The sequence below is a fragment of the Vulpes vulpes genome, chromosome 4 (genome assembly GCF_048418805.1).
Source record: "Vulpes vulpes isolate BD-2025 chromosome 4, VulVul3, whole genome shotgun sequence".
Lineage (NCBI taxonomy): Eukaryota > Metazoa > Chordata > Mammalia > Carnivora > Canidae > Vulpes > Vulpes vulpes.
In genome coordinates, this window is record NC_132783.1 from 918,831 (window position 1) to 931,711 (window position 12,881).

The 12,881-nt window shown below is 40.2% G+C and overlaps 1 long non-coding RNA gene across 2 annotated transcripts in view; it reads left to right on the top strand.

Annotated features, from left to right (window-relative positions):
• The window catches only part of LOC112911652 (uncharacterized), a 38,755-nt gene that overhangs the window by 2,550 nt on the left and 23,324 nt on the right, over nucleotides 1-12,881 (top strand). Inside the window, exon 1 of one of the 2 annotated variants that reach the window (XR_012000912.1) lies at nucleotides 11,756-12,870. The exons of the other annotated variant lie outside the window; for it this stretch is intronic. This is a non-coding gene — a long non-coding RNA (uncharacterized lncRNA). Of the gene's footprint in view, nucleotides 1-11,755; nucleotides 12,871-12,881 lie in introns of those variants that run through there. 2 annotated transcript variants of the gene reach the window in all.

Below are 12,881 nucleotides of genomic sequence, written 5' to 3' on the forward strand. Positions count from 1 at the left end.
TTTTTTTTTTTGATGAAATAACTTGTCTTTTTAAAAAAAAAAAAAAAATAGGGCACCCCGGGTGGCTCAGCGGTTTAATGCCGCCTTCAGCCCCAGGCCTGATCCTGGAGACCAGGGATCAAGTCCCATGTCGGGCTCCCGGGATGGAGCCTTCTTCTCTCTCTGCCTGTGTCTCTGCCTCTATCTTTGTGAATAAATAAATAAAATCTTAAAAATAATAATAGCTTTATTGATATATAATTCACATACCATAAAATTCACATTTTTAAAGTGCACAATTCAGTGATTTATAGTATAGTTAAGAAATTCTTCAGTCTCACCACTAATTTCAGAATATTTCATTGCCCCAAAAAGAAGCCCCATTTGCAAAGAAATTCCCATTAGCAGTCCCTCTCCATTCCCCCCTCCACCCTTGCCCCTGACAACCACTTAATCTTTCTACTTGCATCTTTTGGACATCCCATGTAAATGGAATTATACAATAAGTGGCCTTTTGTACTGCTTGCATTTCATTATTAAGCATGTTTTCAAGGTTTATCTACGTTGTAGCATATGTCAGTACTTCATTCCTTCCTATTGTTAGATAGCATTCCATTGTATAGATACTGCACATTTTCCTTATCCATTTATCAGTTGGACATTTTGATTGTTTCTACCCTTTGGCTATTATAAATAGTGCTTGTAGTAACTGTTAAACTTCTTCAGACTTCTCTAATTCCGACTCCCCCACCATCTTTATCAACTGAAGATCTTTTTTACAGCATCACCGGGATGCCAGTGGTCACATGTAAACTCCTTCAACCTGTAGCCATCAAATATGCAAACCTACAAATTATCTTCACTTCTCCTACTCTCCCTTCTTCCTATGGCAAATAGAAAACATCGCTTTCTTCCTACAAGAGGCCAATCCCTCAACTTATGCTTTGGATTTCATCCCAGTACACCTTCTCAAGAACCTCACCCTACAAATGATCTCTTCTTTATCTAAATACTCTCCATGTAGTCCTTTCCATTGCTCTTTGTGGATGTATGCATTCCCATAAAACTTTATTTACAAAAGCAAATGGTGAGCCAGATTTGGCAAAAGGGCCATAGTTTACCAAATTTTGCTTTATGCCATCATGATCTGTTTGGGTGCACGTTAAAACACACACACACACACACTACACTTTAAAATGGAAGTGAACCATTAGTATACTATAATACCTTTTAATAGCTATTGTGAGGGGAATCTTATATGAAATTGCTGATAACATGCAATTGCAGATTATTTAATTCTTCCCTAATGTTAGCGCTATTCCTTTGAGTAAACTACCATATGATTAAAATGAAAATTGGCTGCATTGTAATTGACAAAAGGATTAAGGCAAGAGATTATAGTTCTCTTCAGTTTTAATTGAAAACCAAGTTAAATTATCCATCATGCTTTTTGGTTTTTTTTAAAGATTGTATTGATTTATTTGAGAGAGAGCGTGAGAACACAAGTGAGCAGGGGCAGAGGGAGAGGGAAGTAGACTCTGCTGATCAGGGAGCCGGGCATGGGTTTCAACATGGGGCTGGATCTGGGGCTTGATCCTAGGACTCCAGGAGCATGAGCTGAGCCGAAAGCAGATGCTTAACTGACTGAGCTACCCGGGCACCCCTATCCATCATGTCTTAAACATTCATCTTTTCTGTTAAAATGGTGTGAAAAACCCTGCACTTTTCATATTTCTTTTCAGGTACCAGCTCTTCTCTCTTCTCTCACAGCCAGATCACTCTTGAGCGCTGCTATATTTTCTGTCTCTAGTTCATCCTCCATCATTCTTCAACCTGCCTTCATTCTAGCGACCATCTCACTTTCTCTCTTGTACTTGCCAAGGTCACCAGTCACCCCCACATCACTAAATCAGACCAGAATTTTTAGTCGTCATATTTCTTGATCTCTCCTTCCTAAAACTCAGTACCCTGTTCTCTGAGACACTGCAGCATTGGACCTCCCTGTCTCCTTGCTCCTTCTTGGATCTCTTTACAGGCTCTTCTTCTGCTAGCCCTTGGCGTTCTAAAGTCCAGCCCCCTCTCTTTGCATTCTGTGCTTTCTCCTGTGTGGCGGTCTCTGTGCTTTATCTGCACATAAACACTTCACACATTTCCGTTCCAGCTTAGTTCTCTCTCCTGATAGACCCTCCTATAAATCTAGCTGCCTTCTTTATATGCTGCTTGGCTCAATTACATCAACAAAATCAAAATCCTGGTCTCCAGATTGCACCAAATCTAGTCCTCTTCTGCTTCCTTTCTTTTCTCTTGGAGTCATTCTTTATGTCTTCTCTCATCTTCCATCACCAGCCCCTACCAAACGGAGATGCGCTGGCCTATGGAATCATTTCCCCACTCATCCACTTCTGGACTGCCACTCTTTTTGAAGTTATTTCATCTCTCACTTGGATTTTTGGTTATATTCTTAAAGCATACACCTTCTATTTCCCCTGATAAGTAGATTCTCCACTTTTCAGCCAGAGTAATCTTCATAAAACACAAATATGATCAGTTCAGTAGCTGCCCGTTGATCACAGGATAAAGGCGTAAATCCTTAGTGTCGTGGGTCTACAGATGCACATGGCCTCAGCCTGTACCATCTCTACCTCCTTCTGCGCTAAACTCCCCACCTCGCCCCCCTCCCACCAACTCGTACTTCCCGCCTCCTACTACAAGGCCTACATTCTTGCTGTTCCCGTGCTGGGCATGCTGCCCCCACCCTCCCCCCCCACCCCCGCCCCGGGACTTTCATTTCGTTTTTCCATCCTCTCCCACCCTTCAGATCTCAGGCCACCCATTTCTCCCACAGGAAAACTTTCCCTCCTACCTTGGTAGAATTATACTCCCTTTTCTACCCTCTTACCATGCTGTTTATTGTTCTCTCCTTCAGAATAAGTGTCACAGTTGTCATTTTACATCTGTGTCTGAGGTTATTTTATTGATATTTACTTCTCTTTACTAGGTAATGGACTCTAAGGATGATAAGGACCGTGTCTAGTTTGTTTATTCAGTTTATTTACACACCTAACTGGACACCTGGCACATAATAGGTACTGAACTCATACTTATTGAGTGAGCTAATGAATGAAGGAAGCTTTGATTAGGAGGCTGAGTGAGCCAGGGTTTTCTTACTACTGACGTGGTGACGAGATGGTGCTGGCATCAAGGTGCAGTGCTGTGGTCTGAGCGTTTATGTGCCCTCAAAATTCATATATCAAAATCCTAGCACCCGAGGTGATGGTATTAGGAGGTGGGGCTTTGGGGAGGTGATTAGGTCATAAGAGCAGAGCCCTCGGATCCCTGGGTGGCGCAGCGGTTTGGCACCTGCCTTTGGCCCAGGGCGCGATCCTGGAGACCCAGGATCGAGTCCCACGTCGGGCTCCCGGTGCATGGAGCCTGCTTCTCCCTCTGCCTATGTCTCTGCCTCTCTCTCTCTCTCTCTCTCTCTCTCTCCCTGTGTGACTATCATAAATTAAAAAAAAAAAAAAAGAACAGAGCCCTCATAATGGAATTAATAATTTTATTAAAAAGCCAGAAAAATCTCCCTTACCCCTTTCCACCATGTGAGGACACAGCAAGAAGGCACCATCTATGAACCAGAAATAGGGTTCTTTCTAGACACTGAATCTGCTGATGCTTAGATATTGGACTCCCCAGCCTCCAGGAGGACTATGAGAAATAAATTTCTGTTATTTATAAGCCACGCAGTTGTTTTTTGTTGTTGTTGTTGTTGTTGTTTGTTGTTATAGCAGTCCAAAAGAACTACAACAGGTGGAAATTGTCTCCTGAGTAAACAGACTCCAAAAAGTGACAAACCATACTATGGATCATTACCTAAAGGTGGGATTTTTTTCTCTTTTAAAGTTTTCCCACTTATGTATATATGATCTTTTCTCTATAACAAAAATGCGTCACTTTCATAATAGGAAAAAGAAGGCATGTAATATTTTTTAGTTAACAAAAACTTAAACCTAAACTTCAAAAATTGAGATTTTCATACATCTATGCATTTCTAAGGAGGTTGTGTTTAAATAATCCTGGAATGAAAATATCCTTGGAATAAGATTTACACAGTTATAATTAGAAAATGTTTTTTTGACAAAGGAATAAAATATCGTTTTTAGAGTATTTCAATTTTAATTATTAGGGGCCATGAAAAATTTAAACAGTTTATGATAACACTGCCTGCATTGCATAATTTTATTTCTAACCTAATACTTCAAAATGAAGGTTATTAACTAGGCTAAAAGAAAGTAGTCATTTTGTAGAATGTAAACCAAAATGCCTTTGAGATTGTAACATAAAAAACATTTATATAATGGTATTAGAGTAATTTAATATAATAATTACCTTTTCACTCTTCTTGAGTTCAAATTGTATTTTGAATGAGCAACAATATTCTACAAAGTCAAAGTTATATATACTTAATAAAACTGTTTTATTTTTTCTTCTTTTTTTTTTACTTTAAGTAGACTCCATCCCCAGTGTTGGAGCTCAAACTCACAACCCTGAGATCAAGAGTCACATGCTCTACCAACTGAGCCAGCCAGGTGCCCCAACTCAGTTTTATTTTAAACTGAAAATTATGAAATGACTGCTTCAGACCTGTGCCATTTATTAGACTGAGATAAAAACTGTAGGTACAGAGAACCAAGAAACAGACCAATACATATTTAGTCATTAAATTGAGGACAAAGTTGACAGTACAGTACAGTGGGGAAATGATAGACTTTTCAGTAAGTTGTCCTGGGTCAGTTGGACATTCCTATGGAAAAAAAAGAAATCTTGTCTCCTATCTTACAACATACACAAAAATCCATGCCAGACGATTTGTAGATTTAAAAAAGTGGAAAGGGGCACCTAGGTCTCTCAGTCGGCTAAGGGTTAAGCGTCTGACTTGGTTTCAGCTGAGGTCATGATCTCAGAGTCCTGGGGGTTGAGCCTCCTGTTGGGCTCCAGGTTCAGGGTGGAGCCTGATTGAGATTCTCTTTCTCTCTGCCCCTCCCACTCATGCTCATGCGCTTGCTCGCTCTCTCTCTGAAATAAATAAATCTTTAAAAAAATTTTAGTGAAGAAACTAGAATGTCTCTAAATGAAAACATTCAAAACTATCTCTTTGATTTTGGAAAAGGTCAATAGAAACAGAAAGTACCAGTCCTAAAATTAAAAAAGTAGTATATTGGACAACATTAAAATTGAGAATATCTCTTCATCAAAATCATGTTTAAGGGAATACAAAAACAAGCCACAGAAGAGAAGAAGATATTTGATTACTTTTATTTGCCATGGGGCTTGTAATCAGGATACATGAAATACCAGAATCAGTAAGAAGATGATAGACAATTCAAAATTCAGCTTCCAACCAAGATTGAGTAAAGGAGACTAGATTTACCTACCCTACTGAAACAGCCTCTTAACAAAAGAAAAAAATATATGATACAACAATTTTCAAGACATTAAGCCTCAGCATTGAAGGAGAGTAATACCTGGAGGCAGGAAGCCAACAAGATGGACATCACAATTGCCCTGACTTACTGCCCACAAGAGACTTTCTAGGTCACAGCACAGGGCGCTTGCACTCTCTCTGAGTTGAGAAGAGGGATCTGGGAATTTGGGAAGGCTAACACAGTCGGAACTTGCAGAATGGAGTACTAGATGGGAGAGAGCTATAGAGAGAGACCGTCCTGGAGATTCCCTACCCAGTGGTCCCCTGAGGTCTTCGGCTGAACCCTCATCAGCAGGTATAGGTGAAGAAACTACTCGACACTAGAGAAAGAACCACTGAAAAAAGATTACAGGGAAAAATCACCAGGGAATTGCACAGGGTAGAAATAGTTCCTATTCTCCCAGCCAGAGTGAAAGCCTCCATAACTCACAGGGCCCTGTAGACTACTTTGGAGGAGTTTTGTCTCAATAGTGGGGCAAAGGGGCCTCTGGGTGGCTCAGTCAGTTAAGCCTCCAGCTCTTGATTTTGGCTCAGGTTATGATCTCAGGGTCATGAGATCAAACCCCACATCGGGCTCCGTGCTTAGCTTGGAGTCTGCTTGAGATTCTCTCTCCTACTCCCTCTGCCCCTCCCTCTACTTGCATTCTCTCTCTAAATAAATAAATAAAATCTCTAAAAAGACATTATGGGGCAAAACTAGCCCTAGATTAAATGCTGCTGTGATCTTGCCTAATAAAACTTAATAGCAAGACTGTAGGATCAAACTGTTTACAAGTACCTTAACTATGTCTCAAATAAAAGCTCAATATATTTATAGGTAAACAAAAATATCCAACACCCAACAAGACATAATTTGCAGTATTTGACATCCGATCAGAAATTATAAATAAGCAGGTAAGTATGACCCAAAACAAGGAGAAAAATCAACTGAAGCCAACCCAGAAATGACACAGATGATAAAATAATTAACAAAATTAGAAGCTATTACAACTATTATAACTACATCCTATAAGTTCAAGAAGCTAGAGAGATGACATCATAAGTAGAGACATGGAAGGTATCACAAAGATGTAAATAAATCTTCTGGAGATGAAAAATACAATGCCATGAAAAATTAACAGTAGATTAGACATTACAGAAGATTAGTGAATTAAACACATAGCAGGATGAAACACAGAAAGAAAAAAATTGAAAATAAACAGCATCAATAAAAATGTGATCCTTTGTACTAGTCAATGAATATGTATTTGGAGTCTCCAAAAGAAAGGGGAGGCATAGAAAAATATCTGAACAGATAATGGCCAAAAATTACCCAAATTTGTTGCAACTGCAAACCCATAAAGACTCAATATTGGTGCGAGAAATTAAAGACCTAAGTTAAATATACCGAGTTTATGAATCACAAGATGATATTATTAAGTTGTCCGGTTTTATCCAGCTTATTTTATAAATTCAACACAATCAATATTTCGGCAAGGTTTTTGTTTGTTCGTTTGTTTACAAAATTGATAAGCTAATTCTAAAATTCATTTGGAAATGCAAAGGACCTAGAATAGCTAAAACAACTTTGAGAAAGGAGGAAGTTAGAGAATGTATACTACCTGATTTCTGGACTTGTACAAGGCCTCAATAATAAAGTCAGTGTGTATTTGCATCAGCATAGACAGATAGATTCATGGAACAGAATATAGTCCAGAAATAGACGTACATATATAGTCCATTGATTTTTGACAAAGGTGCACAGGCAACTCAAAGAAGAAAGGATTTTCTTGTTAATAATCGATGCTGAAGCAATTGGATATCAAAATGCAAAAAAAAAAACACCCAATAAAAACAAAAAACACGACCAACTTTGATATAAAAGCTTCAGCACATGCACAAATGTACTCATGATAGATTATGGACTTAAATGTAAAGCCTAATAACAATAAAATCTCTGAAAGAAAATATAGGGGAAAATCTGTGTGATGCTGAGTTAGGGAAAGATCTCTGAGATATGATGCCCAAAGTATGACCCACAAAAGAGAAAAATGATAAATTGGACTTTACAAAATTTTAAATTTCAGCTTTTTGAAAGATACTGCTGAGAAAATGAAAAGAAAAGCCACAAGCTGAGAGAAGTTATTTGCAAACCACATATTTGATAAAGAAATTGTATCCAGATACTATAAATAACTGTTAGAACTCAATAATAATAAAACAAACAACCTAATAAAAAACACGAGCAGAAGAGGAGTGCCTGGGTGGCACAGCTGGCTAAGCGTCCAACTTGTGGTTTTGGCTCAGGTCATGATCTCAGGGTCCTGGGTTGGAGCCCCACGTGGGGCTCTGCGCTCAGAAGAATCTACTTCTGATTCTCTCTTTCCCTCTGCCCCTCCTTCTGCTCGCTCACATTCTCTCTCTCTTTGTAAAAGAAATATATATTTTTTTTAAAAAATGAGACTTGTACAACACTTAACCAAAACAGGCACATAGATAACAAGCACATCAAAAGATGATCTTTAGGGAAATGCAAATTCCTATATCAATTGGGATATCATTATACACCTATTAGAATGTCTAAAATTAAAAAGATTGATCACATCAAATGTTAGTGAGAGACCGAGCAACTGAAACTCTCATACTGCTTGTGAGAGTGTAAAATGGAAGAAATTCTGGTGGTTTATGTTAAATATGCATGTACCATAGGATCCAGATATATATCTATCCAAGATAAATGAAAACATATGTTAATTCAAGGTCTTGTGCAAAAATGTTCTTACTAGCTTTATTTTAAATAGCCCCAAACTGGAAACAACTCAAATGCCAATTAAGAGGTTTTATCAACCAAGTGTGGTATATCCATACGATGGGATACTACTCAGAAATAAAACGGAATGAACTAGGAATGATCCATGTAATGATAGGATAAATCTTAAAATAATTATTCTGCGTGAAAGAACCTCGGTAGAAATAAAAACACCCTGCATGATTCAATTTATAGAAATTCTAGAGAATGCAAATGGATCGATAATGACAGAAAGTGAATCCACGGTTAGTTGGGATTGGGAGGGATGGATGTGTTCACTAGCTTGATTGTGGTGTACAAATGTATCAAATTGTGCATTTTAAATACATGCGCTTTACTGCATATCAATTATACCTCCGTAAAGCTGCTTAAAAAAACAAAACAACAACAACAACAACAAGGTAGGCAACTCAGTAAGAACAAAGGGCCAAACACTTAGACGTGGGCAAAGCTAACCTATGGAAGTCAGGAGGATGGTTACCTTTGCTAAGCACTGGGAGGGGAGAAATTTCTTCGGGCCGCGTGGTAGTGTTGATTTCATGATCAGGTTGTTGGTTACAGGAGTGTTTCCTTTCAGGAATTCATCAAGCTGAATGTAATTGGTGTTCAGTATTTACACTATACTTTAATTTAAAAAAAAGCTTACTTATTATAAAAAACAACTATATATGCATCTGTGATCATGGTGTGAATTTTTTTTTAGATTTTTAATTTATTTATTCATGAGAGACACAGAGAGAGAGAGAGGCAGAGACACAGGCAGAGGGAGAAGCAGGCTCCATACAGGGAGCCCGACGTGGGACTTGATCCCGGGACCCCGGGGTCACGCCCGGGGCCGAAGACAGACACCCAACCGCTGAGCACTCGGGTGCCCCCATGGCGTGGAAATCTGCGATAGGCTGAAGGTCTATTTCAGGGTAAAGGCTCTGTCCCTCTTATTCTGGGAGATGAACTCCTCTTACTGTGCTTTCCCGGTGGTAAAAAATTTCCTCAGAAGTTTCTCAGAAAGCTGCTTATTATTTTTACAAGTGAGGGATGTGCCTATTTTAGCTTCAAAGAAATCAGCAACCTCTTCCAGACAGGAAATTGCCGGGGAAATGAAATTAGATTGTTGAGAATGCTAATGCCGTTGATTCCAGAGGGGTGGTGCCTTGGCACGCCAGCCGGTTTGCCTCTTCAGCTCATGTGCTTCTCTGGGACCCACCAGGGTGGCTTCCTGGGTCATGGTTCCACTCTCTAATGCTGTTGCCTTTGATGACAGCCGAGGGGACCCTTTGACATATGGGGAAACAACCGATAAGCTGTGCCAAGCCAATCAGATTTACTCTTGAAGGCTTTGGATTTGAGACGGAGACTCTAATTAGTTAGAGGTGGGCCCTGGAGCTGGGAGGTCCTGCAGCTCTCTGGTAAGGAAGGCTATGTCCTCTGGGGAAAGACAGGGAAGAACTCCAGAAGAACCAGAAAAAGGCAAAGAGACGATCCGGGTTGTAGCCTCTCAAGGGGCCACCCTGGAGTTCTTGCCCTTGGGATCCATGAGAGTCTATGAGCAAAAGTAAAACTTCCCTTTTTGTTTGATATAACCTGGGTGGTTTCTCTTCCTCATAACCAAATGCTTTCTGTCCGAGAAGTTTGGCAAGTAATGAATTTAAGTAAGTAAAAATCTGGGTTATGGTGAAAGAAGAGAAGAGTCCTATCATGTAGAAACTTAAGATTTGAAAGTAAACTTTCAATTTTCCAGGCCAAACTTCTCTCTCATTTCAGGAATTCTTTCTGTGAGAGTTGCTTTGTCTTTGATGACCACTCCAGGTCTTTTCTCCCTCCTCACCTCCTCCTTTTCCTTCAACACATGTCTACTGACTGTCCACGATTAGCTGGGCACTTTCCTGGGTACTTAGGATTGAACAAATCAAAAAAATATATTTTTTTAAATTTTTATTTATTTATGATAGTCACACACAGAGAGAGAGAGAGAGAGGCAGAGACACAGGCAGAGGGAGAAGCAGGCTCCATGCACCGGGAGCTCGACGTGGGATTCGATCCCGGGTCTTCAGGATCGCGCCCTGGGCCAAAGGCAGGCGCCAAACCGTTGCACCACCCAGGGATCCCCCCAAAATATTTTTTAAATAAAAAAAAAATCTGGGGCACGCCGCCCTGGGCCATTCCTTGAAAAAAAAAATCTGCCTTCTTGGAGCTTACACTCATATGAGGAGAATTAGATGATAAGCAAGAACATATAGGAACAGACACAGCACGTTAGAAGGTGATAAGCTATATGAGAAAAAGGAAGTGAGTACGAGAACGGGGGTGGAGAGTAAGAGTAATGAGAGGGCGGAGGGAATGCAGTTTAAAGCAGGGTGCGCCTTACTGAGAGCAGGCCATTTGCAGAGACTTAAGGAGGCGATGACATCTAAGGAGCAAAAGAACCAGAATAAGCTGGAGGGACAGTTGCAGGAGATGAGGATGAGGTGGGAGACAGAAGAGGGGCCGGGTCATATGGAACCTTGTAGGCAAATGCAGGAACTGTGGCTCTTGCTCTGAGTGAGCCCAAGATCCATCGTGGGGTTCTGAGCAGAGAGACATCCTCTGATTTGTTTTAACACAACTGGCTTCTGTTTTGAAAATAGGTTATAGGAAGGCAAGGATAGATTTAGGGACATGGTAATTATTTCTAAGACAATCAGTACCGCCGAGTAAAAATCTCTATTCTTGCCAATTCCATCCATTATTCTAAACCCTGTCTGAAGCATTTGAAATCAATTATTTTTCTTTTTTAAAAAATGCTTTATCTGATTATAAAACTAAACGTATTCTTGGTAGAATAGTTGGGAAACACACAAAAAAGTAAAACTGCACATTATACTCTCCCCAAAGAGAACCACATCTTCATTTTTATACCATTTTAATCTTTTTTGTATATTTCTTATTGGAGTTCGATTTGCCAACATATAGCATAACACCCAGTGCTCATCCCACCAAGTGCCCCCCTCAGTGCCCGTCACCCAGTCACCCCCACCCCCACCCACCTTCCTTTCCACCACCCCTTGTTCATTTCTGAGAGTTAGGAGTCTCTCACATTCTGTGATATTTCCCACTCATTTTCTCTCCTTTCCCCTTTATTCCCTTTCACTATTTTTTATATTCACTCTTTTATATTCCCCAAATGAATGAGACCATATAATGTGTGTCCTTCTCTGATTGACTGACTTCACTCAGCATAATCCCCTCCAGGTCCATCCAGTCGAAGCAAATGGTGGGTATTTGTAGTTTCTAACGGCTGAGGAATATTCCATTATATTCATAGACCACAGCTTCTCTATCCATCATCTGTCAATGGACACCGAGGCTCCTTCCACAGTTTGGCTATTGTGGACATTGCTGCTAGGAACATCGGGGTGCAGGTGTCCCAGCCTTTCACTGCATCTGTATCTTTGGGGTAAATCCCCAGCAGTGCAATTGCTGGGTCCTAGGGCAGGTCTGTTTTTAACTCTTTGAGGAACCTCCACACAGTTTTCCAGAGTGGCTGCACCAGGTCACATTCCCACCAACAGTGCAGGAGGGTTCCCCTTTCTCCGCATCCTCTCCAACATTTGTGGTTTCCTGCCTTGTTAATTTTCCCCATTCTCACTGGTGTGAGGTGGGATCTCATTGTGGCTTTGATTTGTATTTCCCTGATGGCAAGTGATGCAGAGCATTTTCTCATGTGCGTGTTGGCCACGTCTGTGTCTTCCTCTGTGAGATTTCTCTTCATGTCTTTTGCCCATTTCATGATTGGATTGTCTGTTTCTTTGCTGTTGAGTTTCATAAGTTCTTTATAGATCTTGGAAACTAGCCCTTTATCTGATAGGTCATTTGCAAATATCTTCCCCCATTCTGTAGGTTGTCTTTTAGTTTTGTTGACTGTTTCTTTGGCTGTGCAGAAGCTTCTTATCTTGATGAAGTCCCAATAGTTCATTTTTGCTTTTGTTTCTCTTGCCTTCATGGATGGATCTTGCAAGAAGTTGCTGTGGCCAAGGTCAAAAAGGGTATTGCCTGTGTTCTCCTCTAGGACTTTGATGGGTTCCTGTCTCACATTTAGATCTTTCATCTTTCATTTTGAGTGTATCTTTGTGTCTGGTGTAAGAGAATGGTCCAGTTTCATTCTTCTGCACGTGGCTGTCTAACTTTCCCAGCACCTCTTATTGAAGAGACTGTCCCTTTTCCACTGGATAGTCTTAGCATTTTAATCTTCTTACTCACATACATTTACATATTACTCTTCTCCTCCAACAGTTCTTCAGCTGTTTGAAGGCAGATATTCATACTTTTTCCCCTCAGTATTTCACTGTCTGGACCAGGGGTTCTTATTTGGGGATTCACAGATTCATTCCAAGGTTCTAGGAACTTCCTGCAAACATAAATGAAATTGCGGGTATTTTTATGTAGAGGAAAGTAAACGTTTCTTCAACTTTTCAAAGGGGCATGTGACACCAAAGAAAGTTAAAAAACTGATACAAAATATTTTGGGTACTTGCCTCCTACAGATTGATTCATTAATCATCCCCGTCTCAATTCACGAGAGTGAGTTTCTAGCAGCATGTTTGTCCAATGGACGCGATCCACTTGGCCACATTGACGGCTAGGGGTAAGTACTTG